This window comes from Lepisosteus oculatus, unplaced genomic scaffold, assembly GCF_040954835.1.
Source record: "Lepisosteus oculatus isolate fLepOcu1 unplaced genomic scaffold, fLepOcu1.hap2 HAP2_SCAFFOLD_101, whole genome shotgun sequence".
NCBI lineage: Eukaryota > Metazoa > Chordata > Actinopteri > Semionotiformes > Lepisosteidae > Lepisosteus > Lepisosteus oculatus.
This window is the reverse complement of record NW_027167653.1, coordinates 378,801-391,460: the sequence shown is the minus strand read 5'-3', so window position 1 is coordinate 391,460 and position 12,660 is coordinate 378,801. Positions and strand designations below refer to the sequence as shown.

At 40.8% G+C, this 12,660-nt stretch overlaps 1 long non-coding RNA gene across 5 annotated transcripts in view; it reads left to right on the top strand.

The window, feature by feature from the left end:
• The first annotated feature begins 1,181 nt into the window (after positions 1-1,181).
• Positions 1,182-12,660, top strand: part of LOC138225676 (uncharacterized) — a 44,446-nt gene continuing 32,967 nt past the window's right edge. For all 5 annotated transcript variants that reach the window (XR_011184147.1, XR_011184148.1, XR_011184146.1 and 2 more), the window contains exons 1-3: positions 1,182-2,262; positions 2,342-2,394; positions 3,676-3,732. This is a non-coding gene — a long non-coding RNA (uncharacterized lncRNA). The remainder of the gene's footprint in view (positions 2,263-2,341; positions 2,395-3,675; positions 3,733-12,660) is intronic.

Sequence of the window (12,660 nt, the reverse complement as noted above, 5' to 3'; positions counted from 1 at the left end):
CGTTGATCTCCATCATCGCTCTGTTCCTCAAGATTGTAACATCTAGTTTTTGAATTCGTTTAGATATTAACTCTGATTACATCTATCCCCGATTCCTCGCAGTAGCTGCTGATGTTTTGCTATCCCTTACCACTAGGGCACACAAGCGCTTTCTCAGGATTCATTTTTTCTCAGGGTCTCTCAGTCGCTGCGGCTCTGCACCAGAGCGGTTAAAGACGGCGACAAGTCAGGCACCCAGAGGGGGTGACTTCCCACCCCCATAACTAGAAAGCCCAATAGTAGTGGCTTAAGCGACACACAGCCATGTGACTTACAGTTTGAGCCTAGCGTGTACGTTTTTCGTTGTAGCCAATAGGTTAAGCTTTCCAAACTCAGACCCAAATTCAATTGAATCTATTTGTATATAGCGCCTTTCACAACAAGGTTGCTCCAAGGCGCTTAACAAAGCAGGTGACCATGCATGTGAATACAGACCAGAAGACAATGGAGGAGAGGAACCCAAAACTCCTCAGTAAGTAATTAGAAAAGAAACCTCTAGGGGTCCAAGGTCAACTGGCTGCCCAACCCCCTCTGGGCATGCTAACATTATACAATTAAAAAAGGAATAAATGAATAAGGGTATTAATTCATCCACCGTGTCTACTGTGAGCTGTGCCAGCGCGCATCATGCTGAATTAACATGCAGCGGTATTTTTCACATTACAGCTCTGATCAGCTGCAACTACTGCTGCTATTAAAACAATGATACAGGTGCAAAACGAGCCCTTCGCATCGCTCTCGGTTCAAAGAGCACAGCTTTCTAACACAAACACAACCACCACCGAATAACCACATTGCGCGTTTTGCAATAAACACATTTTTTATCAAAAAACAGCCAACAGGTGTAAAAGACTAAACGTTAACGTTATGCTGTACACTGATCAGACCATGAGCCCTGATAAACTGAATTGTACAGTAAACAAATAACTCGAAGTTACTGCGCTAGGATGTGCGATTTTAAGCAACTATTTGAAAATAAATCTCTTACCCCACCGCGGTGCCGCCATGCCGCTCGTCCTGCTCCCGCCCGCAGATTCAAACCGCCGTGACGTCAGCCGGGCGTGGCTCCGTCGGGCTCGGCTGAGCTCGCCTCTCGCGAGAGCTGACGTCACCCCGCCTGCCCCCGCGCGCGCCAGGGATGAGGGACGGTAGAGTGGAAGCGCGCGCGGTGCTCGTGTCTGCCTGTAGACTCGTCACGGAGCTCAGCGCCTGTGTTTTTTGGCGAAATATCAGTAATTGTCAAGAAAACCGGAATAGTGTATGAGACCGAGTTTGTAACGTGTCGAGTCTGTGCCGAGGGACGGTGAAAGCCTGTAGCTGGGCGTCTGACGAGGAAGGTTTTATATACGAGTTGAAGTGGAGACGAGCTTGTTAATTAACGGCCGCTTGCCTGAGGCCACAGCAAGGTCCTGTAGAAAACACCGCTGAGCGCTGTGAAAATGTCACCTTCTGTCGTGCACATCACACACCTACAATATTACTGATCGTGTCGCGGTTTTATTTATGTGAACTAAAGCGATGCAGACATGCGTGTAGTTTATTTCCGTTTTTCCGTTTTGCTGAAAGGCCTGCGTTCGGCCGTTTCTTGAGCTCTCAGTATTTTACATCCCCACTTCAGTAGGTTTTACGAGTGTTGCTCGGTGCTCGAACACCGTTTTATGCCAAATGTCGTCTAATGCTCTTCAATGTCCCGTCAGTTAACGTGCAGCACTTCATCCCGAGGTTCAGGAAAGTGTCAGGTATTACTCACAAGTAGCCTGACTGCTGAATTCGCAAATAAAGCTGTTATATTCCTGTGAGGGTTGTCCCGGTTGACTTAATGCGGTAATGACTGCGATAGTCAACATCATTAACTGAGTGAAAACGATGAACGTGATCAAGTTATGGAAACGCCCGTGACGCCGAGAAACGCCTGAACCGGGGCTGCAAAGGGAAGGGTCTGTCTTCAAAGGGCTTCACACGGGGAAACGGGTATGAAAGGCTCTACGGCCGACACGTTGTGATTTTTTTCTTCTCTTTTCAGTATGGAATAAACGTTTTGTTCCTGAAAATAGTTTCCTACTGCGAATTCGCGTGTTATCTGCAAGCTTCGTGAACCTTTGAGAGGGAACTTGTACTGATTGACCCCACACAGTAGTTCAGGCTGGAGCCCAGGGACAGCGTTTATTCCGCTTGTTGTGAAATGCCCTGACACTTCTGTTTCACTCCATTGCAATACCCGAGGTGATAATCAGTTTTTTTTGTGTGTAAGTGTTGTAAATTGTGTAATAATAAGATGAAGATCTTATGGTTTTTATTTCAGATGCACCAGAGTTGCAGGACACCGAGGGAAACGAGACGGCCAGTTGGACAGAGGCAAGGTGTTTTAATCTCTTGATAAGGAATTCTGGCTTTGGACCGAGTGTCCCAGTCAGAGATGCAGATTCGACCGTTTCAATTTGGGAGGGTTTGATAAAATCACTTTCTTTGGATGTTATTATAATGGTTATAAATATCATGTGCTTACATCAGCTTGCTATAAGATTAATTTAACCCCCAATATCAGATATTATTATTCTAAGGTAAAATTTACCTTAGGAAAAATCAGTCCCAAATGTAGTCACATTTATTAAATTTAACCCGACAATAAATCCAGAGAGAGCAGCGCTGCTCCTGCTCCCAGTAGGAAGTTGTCATGGAAAACAGCACTGCTCCTAAACCTCCAGCTCATGGATAGTCCCATAAAGAGCACTAGACAGGTGCTATACCTGCCTTGACTTAGGTGTACTGTTTTCAGTGTGGACCTTTAACCGTTTACGAAATATAATCATCCAGTGGAACCGGATATAACCAATATAACCAACCATGTAACCCCAGGTCCTGGCCGGATTTCCCATTGGCCCTTATCAATCATGACCTCCTAATAATCCCCATCTCTGAACTGGCTTCATCACTCTGCTCTCCTCCCCACCGAGAGCTGGTGTGTGGTGAGTGTACTGGTGCACTATGGCTGCTGTCGCATCATGCAGGTGGGGCTGCACACTGGTGTTGGCGGAGGGGATCCCCATTACCTGTAAAGCGCTTTGAGTGGAGTGTCCAGAAAAGCACTATATAAGTGTAAGAAATTATTATTATTAACCTATTGACTCTGCATCAGTTTGGTTCCAATTTATTGTTCTGCATTCCCCACTCTGTCAGCCTGTTTTTATAATATTATTGTCCTACATGTTATTGAATTTTAACATATACAGCCAAAGACAGTTTATTATGGTTATAATCACCTACAGTAGTTATTTTATCATCAGTCCCCTTAATTATTTCTTAGTGGTTTGAAAAGGTTGTCAAAAAGAGCATCCCTCCTATCAGATGCTTTTAAAAACTAAGCAGCAAATAACCATTTCAGACGATTCAGTTTCTGTATTTCTTGTTGCCATATCCCAGGGTATATGTGCAAAGTTAGTCTTATATCAATGTAAAGTCAGCTTTGCTACATACCTCCCTGATCTCGTCAGACAGTAAGCTGCTTGTGCCTGTATCATCATTGGGTAGTCAGCAGCAAACACCTGTTGATAAAGCCTTTGATTTTCTGTTTTACAGTTTCATCCGTACAGGTTCTAAGTTACCTTCCCATTCTTAATTCAGGTCTCTGTCTTGCAGGTAATTTTGGTACGTAGCTCCACGCCACCATCTCTTCAATCCTGTTTTTCCCAAATCGTGAGTACCCAGTCATTTTGTATAGACATCCCATGATCTGTGAACATTATCAGTTCCTTAAAAACTGTTCATAAAGTGTAAATTCATAAGTTGAACATAAATTCCCATAAGATTGTCTAAATTCCTCCTGTTTTATGAATCCCAGAAATATTGCCCAATCATTTTATTATTTTGGAACTTGCTCTTCTTTAGTACAAAATAATTCCAATGATATCAGTATTACTTTTCTATTATTGACCATTAAAGGTTAAATTAACACTAATTTCCAAACTAAGCAATGTTTACATTTTACAGTAGTTCAAATCAGTTTGTTATATAGCGCCTTTCACAACAAGGTTGCCCCGAGGCGCTTTTATCAAGTTACCATATGTGTGAATACAGAACAGAAAAGACCAGAAGACAACAGAGGAGAGGAACCAAAAACTCCTCAGTAAGGAGAAAAGAAACCTCCAGGGGTCCAAGGTCAACTGGCTGCTCAACCCCTGTGGGCATGCTAACATTATATAATTAAAAAAGGAATAAATGAATAAGGGTATTCATCCATCCATCATGTCTTCTGTATGTCAGTACTTCATGCAGATCTCAGTAGACCTGCAAAATCCTCCTAAAGAATAACTATATCCACGCTGTCCTTCTTGGATCCATGGCAGTGATGCAGCATTAAACTCAGATGGTACCCAGCCCGGGCGCCATCTGGACTTGTGGGGAGGAGAATAGGATAGTTTGGTCAGAACAGATGTATCTACCTGGTGGGCCAACACTGAGACACACAATGGCATGTACAGCAGCCCCAGCTTCCATGGTTGCAGCAGGGTATGATGTAAGGTGTGAGTAGTCTAGGCTGAAGTGATAGGTATTCAGTCTGGATTTGAACACTGAGATTCATTCGGCCTCCTGAACATGGGGTGGGAGACTGTTCCATAAGCTAGGGGCCCTGTAACTAAAGGCTTTACTGCCAACTGTTTTTTATGAATGCGTGGAACATGAAGAAGACCTGTGTAATGATAGCCGGCCCAGGGACGCCAAATATGTAATGTTGCCATTGCCAAAATGTAAATGTAGTGGCTCTCTGAAGGCACCAGTTCTGTAGGGTTTGGGCATTTACTGGGACAATTATTAATTGTAACAGTAAATCACAAAATTAATTCTTTTGATGGCTTTAGAATCCAACCATGCGACATAACTCAAACAACGCACACACACAGGTACTAATACACGAGGATACATTTATTAAAACATAGAATATGCATATAAACCTAACAGATCTTATCGAGATAGTTATCAGAATACAAAAGGTATATATTCAATCAGTTACAAAGTGTTACACGTATCAAGAGGACATACGTTCAGTATATCATTCATTTTGACCGTTTCATAAATGAACTTGGTTATAACTTCTACATTAGATACTCAAAACAAGTACATAACTCTTAGGAATTAAATTGATATCAACTGGTTGGGATAACAATTGAATTCTCGAGCTGTAATGCATTGAAGTTAAATACTCATCCAATCTCTGGTGATTCAGATCTCCTGCGGGCACAAAGAAACAGTTGCAGGCTTGTTGCTGTCCAATCCGAGCTCTCTGGCTCCGTGCCAGGCTGTGCTGTGCGGTTTGCAATAGTGCGCGGCAGATGCTCACTGACCGGCTAGTTAGTGTTGGCTTTAACTAGCAAAGTTTGTGCACAGGGGAAAAGATGACTGTGGGTCCCAGCAGGTCAGGAAGAGGACAGGTTCGTTCCTGATGAAGCGCTAGTTCTGACTAGTGATTCAGCTGTACACAGTTCCGACCTGTTCACGAGGCCTGCTGCTGGTGCTAACCTCAGGTGGATCCTCTGGTTACTCTCTGGCAACCTCCGCTCTAGACTCTTAGAACAGAGGAAAGTTCTGGCACTTGGACACACTGGCCGTTCCGTGGTGGTCCGGGCTGAGTCTCAGGATGGTCAGGAGGCGCTCTGCGAGAATGTCCTGCCCTTGGGAGCCTTCTGCTCCTGGGCTGTCCTGCCCTGGAATTCTCCTTTGAATTCCCTTTAGAAAAGTCCACAGAATTCTCCACTGAATCTCTGAATCTCTCAGGCTCTCTGTGTTGCCTGTTTTTACCTGGAGGAACTTCAGCTCATTGATTGGCTGAAAGTTCCATGGGCATCAGAGTCCCACGTGGGTTACTCGGCCCTACCAGTCCCTGATTGGTTGATCAAGGTGAGATATGAGTCACTTACTCCTGACACTTAGTAATGCAGTCCAGATGTCCAACTGGCACTCCCTAGACAGATAGGCGCCAATGGATGACCATTGATCATGATAGCCAGGCTTAGCTAAGTGCATCCCCCTTTGGGAGCTGTCCTAGGAAACCTTATCAAAGGAAACCTTAAATCAGCCTGCATGAATAGTTTCTCTGTGGCTGCACCACAGAGATGAACAGAGAAATGGGGCCTCATTTGGGAAAGCCCAGAACACTTAATTCTTTCTTATTATTAAGCCTCGCCGCTACACCTGCATTATGGCATATTCAGTGTTAACTGATATTAATAATGGAATAAAAATGTGAATTAGCAAACGTGAATACTGCCAACAGTTGGAGTAAAACCCTATTCAACCGGTTTAATTCAAAACACTTTATTCAGTGGGGCAATTTAACAGACGCCTCAAGCCTTAAAACGAAATCGTATATATTGTAATTAGAATCGAGAATAACAAAGCGGTATTAAATATATCACTGAAGCTATAATAATGTGTCTGGTCATTATAAGCAGTATTAATTTAATAAAAAATTAAGCTTCTTGTATCTTTTTCAGTCTTTTTTTTATGGTTTTCATAACCTTTGCTTATTAAAACGCCTATTTATGAGACATGATTTTTCAGAAGTCAATAACTTTGTGAACAAATGACAGAGCCTGCAGCCTATAGGTTTAAAGATCGCAATTTGTGAAGCATTCCACAGCTTTTATTTAAACAATATCTAGTACCTGGTTGCATCTTTTGAATAAAGCGGATCCCAGGTGCAAGAGACTTCCTAATGTGAGAAGGCATTATGCTGTATTTGTTATGCGTCAGTTGAAGCTTTCTGAAGTCTCTCAAAAACATAAAAATGGAACATCGTGTGGCACGATGGGCAACTGTATCTTCTAATTTTAAAGAAATTAAAAAATAAGAATAACGTGTCTGCCTGTAAAGGACATTAAATGATTTTAAAACCCGTAACAAAAGGGTTTAGTTAAAAACAAGAAATACACAAAAAACAGGTAATATTTCTTCCTTGTGATCAGTTTAGAATCCTTGTGTAAGCTGTATGTTTTTTTAACTTTTGAAACATTTTAAACACTTTAATTTTATAAAATCCAGATGCATTTCGTACCGATACAGTACAGTCGTGTTCTCCTGTCTTCCTGTGGTGTGCATCGAATTAGCAGGTGGCTGAGAGAACAGCGCCCCGGGGCCCTCTGAGCTCAGCTCAGTCAGAGAAGTGGCTGCGCTGTGAGGAAACCGTTCTGCAGCCTGCAGTGTTTATGGCACTGAGCACGTCTGCCTTTAAAACTTCATAATGGAATCTAAATAATTTCTTTTAATTATCATTAAACTAAGCTTTCTCACTAGTTTTATATTTGAAACCATCGTTAAACAAAGCAGGGGCTTATTGTACTTTCTAATTACATCACATATGGAAAGATTATACATTTTAATCATTAATTTTTTAAAAATAAATTTTAGAAAATTTGAATTTACACAAATATTTTTTTCTACACAAATATTTGCGATTGAATTTCTGAATGTTATGTCACAGTTCAATATTTTATATACATCTCAATAAAGTCAGGCTTCGGGTGCATAAACTATTAGTAATCAATAATTTGATCAAATTCCACACTGATAAATTGTTGCACTTCTTCCACATCTTCTATAAACATTAACTTGCAAGACTATGTTCAAACATACGTTAAATCTATCAAAAAGTACGGAAAATACAAACATGTAGAAACCAAGAGATTCAAGCCTGAAGTGTCCGTTCGTCAAGCCAAGCTGTATTGTATGCATACAAGGAGCAATACAGCAGTAAGCCTCAAATACGCTGCTGCTTGTGTGCATACAATACAGCTTGGCTTGACACTTCAGGCTTGAATCTCTCGGTTTCTACAATTATAAAATAAAAAATGAAGGTAAAATGTAATTTAAATTTAAACCAGGTTTCACCTTTTCCTGTCTCTCCCAACTCTCTCTCACCTGCTGCGATTCGGACACACACTGGTTAATAATGGGGAGGGGTCAAAAGGCTCCAAAGAGGAATGGCTTGAGCAACACACAGAGACGAAAAAGTTTTGTGCTGTCTTTAAAGCTACACTCCTTGTGGACGAATTTTCACCTCGAATGTTTGCCCACCAGCAAACATACACAAGCAAACTGAATACAAAATGTACTTGCAAGTATAGCGATTTCAAACATTAAAAACATACTTTCTTTATGCTGTTATACTGTACAGTATTAAAAGTAACACTATGGTCACTACACTGTGAGTAACGGTGCCCACTAAACCTCTTTCCCACATTTCACGGGGTTAAGGTCACGTAGTTGATTCACAGCTGGATACAATTTTATCTTGTCTCGTGAAAGCAAAACTTCAGATATTTGTCAACATATTACTAAAACGATCCATCTCGGTAATCTCACTGTGTCAATCTCAATGTGCGCCCAAGTGCTCACTCAGTGTTCACACTCCCAGTAAAATAAAAACCCCGTTTTCCACATTATCACCTCGCACTGGGGGGAAGGAAAAGTGCCGGCGGTCATTTATTTCACTCTCCATCGCTCTGCCCAACCCCCCTACACAGACGGTTGATTAAGAACAAGTAATAGGTTTATTCCATGCTGAAAAGAGAAGAAAGCAAACAACGTTTCAGCCGTGGAGCCTTCTTCAGGTGTGAGAGAGACAGGGCAATAAGCAAAGGTAAATTAGTGGGAGAACAAAGGTTGGGAGAGAGGAGGGGTGAGGGGCAGGAGCAGGGAATAGACAGAGAGGCCAATCAGGAGGTGTGAAGTCAGGACAGGTGAAGAGAGGTGTGAAATGAAACCTACAATGAATAGAGAGAATTTAGAAGAACAGTAGTCTGTCGTTAAGAGAAGGTGGAAGGTGTGATCTTAGGTGCAGGATATATTTAGTTTCTGTAGTCTTTCTGATGTATGAGTTTGGAAAACCGTCTTTGAGGACACAGATGGAGAGATTAATGTGGTCATAGCCATATGAGGTGAAATGAGAAACAATGGGCTTGGAGAGATCTTTAATCTTCACAGCCCTGACGTGTTCTCTGAAGCCATCTCCAAGTCTCCTTCCTGTTTCTCCAATGTAGATGGCTGGGCATTTACTGCAAGAGATACAGTAAATAAGGTTGCTGGAGGTACAAGATGCCATCTGGGTGATCCGGAATTGTCCCGAGGGGCCATGAATGAGTGTGGTGTTAGATGTGTACTTGATCATATCAGTCGATATCGATAATTATCACGATAAATGTAAAATCATTATTTCTTTCAAGTTTAAGGGCAGATTTTTTCTCCTGAGTGAAAGTTGAAGAAACCAGACAGTTAATTGGAAAATTAAACAACTCTTTATTTTAAGAACACAACAAACACTTGCCAAACAGCAGAAACATTAAACAAATCTGAGGTAGATAGTATTCAAGTCTTTTTTACGTCAAAATATGCAGGAGTAAAATTTACAAAATCAAACTTGCGCAGTATTTTGTGCGCATGTGCAAAGCATAAACATATATATCGAACTTTTGTTAAAATTATATCGAGGAAAATTATAGCGCAATAATTCTCGTTATCGAATTATCACCCAGCACTAGTTAAAATAAGTGATTAGATTTTTGAACAATCTAATTTCTTATTTGTTTAAACAGTGAAATTTCAGCTGCAAAAAGTTCGCACCAGAGACCACTATATCTGCTTCTCATAGATGTTCAGGAAAGGAGGTGAATTGAGCAATGTTAAGTGTGATAATTCGGTGATCAGTAATAACTGCTTAAAAATCAAATCAAAATGTATTTATCAAATTTACAACAATACAGTGTGCAGCAGTAATTGCTGGCAATTACATGTCTTTTCTGCAAGCTCAACAGGGGGGAGATCACAAAATTAACTTACAAAATAGGTACATGTCCAAGTAACCTGACCATTATTAGAGTCATTTAAAAATGCTGGGAACTTCACAGTTAAAGAACTCTGTAGGGCAAGAAACAAAAGAAAGAAACTTAAGCATTTTAAAGGCTGAAACTGAAATTCATTAAAAAAAATTAAGGCAAATGAAAATTTGGAACACTAAAGTGTTAGAGATGTAAATGTGAAAATCCAAAAATGCACATGAGCAAAAAGTTTTAGAATTGGAGCAGGTGTTACCTTGAAATAAGCAAACAGAAAAAAGCCATGACCAGACATAGTGCAGAAGAGGGATGCAGGAACACTTGCAAAAGCTTAGAAATGCAAAAAATCCCAGAAAGGTGTGTGTTACAAAAGACCATGTGAACCAGAAGCAGATTTGGCAGAGAGTTAGGGGCTTGAATAATCAGGTTTTTTTCTGGTAGGGAGACTATGAAAGTGTGATTGGATAGAGAGTCAGAAAGTTAGCACCCATGAAAAACAGCGCAATTCAGTAAGAGAGCCCTTATATGAATTAATAGCAAACATGGTTTCATGGAGGGCTTCTCAAACAGTCGGGCAGTCAGGTAGATCGCCATGGGAAAGCATTTGTAAATATATTTTGTTAAAGCGAGTCATTGTTTTGGAACAAGACATTTTTCCAAGAAAGTAATTTAGTCTTTGTCACTAGTGGAACTACTAAATAAAGATATAAATGAAATCTTTAGATTTCTATATTCAATGCTGGTAGCAGGATGAACTAAGGACTCTGTCAGGTTGAGCACAGTGAATATTTTATCACAGAGTTGGTGCAAGATGTTAACAGTTAAAACAGGTATTTATAAATGACCCATTTCAAGAAGGAGATTTTCAGAATAATTATAAATCAAGCAGGGTAGGAAAAGCACAGAAAATAGGTCGTTGGGTTGATCAGACCCAGAGAAGTGGAAAGGCTGACTCCTTTAACCAGCACTATAAAATCATTTCTCCTCAGTGAGATCCTGCCATCTGGTGGTGCGCTTCGGTCACTGTCTATACAGTAGTTACACAGTGCCTTTAGTTCCATCTCTTTATCCTTTATAGAGCAGCTGGAGTCTGTTACGGTCCTCAGTTGGAGAGTTTTTTTTCCTAATAGTTTTCTCCTTTTTCTCGGGGTGCTGCCACATAATATATTAAGCAAATGAGGCTGAAACATTTAAAAGGGGAAATGAGACTGCGAAAGGGAGAGCGCTGAGAGGTCGGAGATGGGGAATGAGGTTAGTTGAGTGGTGTGTATTGGGGATGGGGGAAAGACGTGTGCTTTTCTGTTTTTGCTTTTGCTTGTGGTAGTTAGTGTAGATATGGGTAGGACGCAGAAGGCTTTTTTTTGGTATGGCCGCATTGTTAGGCACAACCACCTTTTTTTCCGGTTCTAGCTTATCTAGTTGTTTTTTAGTCAGTTTGTCAGGGAGCCAGTTCTGCCAGACACAACCTCCCAGAGCAAATCAGGCACCTGGACTGAGGTCTCCTTCAGCCCAGCCAGCTGGTTCCCTGTTGAATGACGCTGACGGGTTCAGTCCCAGGCGGTGTACTTCATAGTACAGTTACATTTTTTTTTTTAAATTCCAAATTAATTTGTTGGCTCATTACTGGCTGCTGACATTTGGAGTAAGACAAAATGTCGATTTTCTCTATTCGGGTGTAAACCTAAAGACATGTTCACAATAAGCTATAATAGTGGACTCTTTTTATGCATTCGGCTCTGATGGCGCTTTGAACTGCCTGGGTGCAGCTCTCTACATTAGAGTGCTCATTGCCACTACAAGGACAATAGAACTTTTTAAAAAAATGTCATAAAGCTTCCAAAATGTCCACTTGTGATACTTTAACTGCTTAGTTACACGATTCTATATTCATATAACTATCAAGTTATGTTAAATCACTACAACATGTATCTTTTTACAATATAAGCAACTGGTGTTCTTTCTCTGTATTCTTAGAAAAGGATAAAACGTCATAACTTTTTATGAAGTACAGAATATAACTTTAATGTTAGAACAAGCACGTTAAAACCAGAACTAATGTTAGTAAACTTTGGTCCAACTGAGCAATCTTGCTTTTATAAAATACTGACTTTTTAATGCTTAATGGTTGATATGCTGTAATACATAGTTTAAAATTATTAAAAGTCTAAAGAGTATACAACTTAAATTCTTAATTGAATAAAGATTGTCCCTCAGCAGTGACTGGGCTTAGAAACCAGCCGTTTTCTGTCAACAGCTCAAATGCTGTACATGAGAGGTTAAGCTTTATTAGCTCCACCTGGTGCTTTTACAAGGTGCTTCCAGATACTATTATCCTATTTTAAAAAAAGATGCGGTATATTGTGTTACTTCCACCGCGTTTTAACACAGCTGATTTTGAATGGCTGGGTCTGTATGTACAGGTCATGCTTTAGGTATTCAATCTGTCAGGAAGGCACTACATGTACGGTGTGTGTAGACATGAGGGTAATGGCTGTATGAGTGTTATGCTGTTAAGTAAGTTAAACCTTTGGTCCCTAAGTGACCACAGTCTCGGTTCTCACATGGTTTGTGGAAAACGGTAACAAACATTAGAGGAGAGTTGGTTGAATGGGAAGGGAGTGAGCACACTTCTGTTACAGATTCACCCATTCAGAACGCACACAGAATCAGGCAGCAGGTTGCGGTTTACACACCACACCATATCGCGTATGTTTTTTAATACTCTTCTAGTGGACTAGTTTGTAAAATCACCAGGTGGAGCAGTGAAACGCGGTATGTGGAAATATTTAGGCTGTAG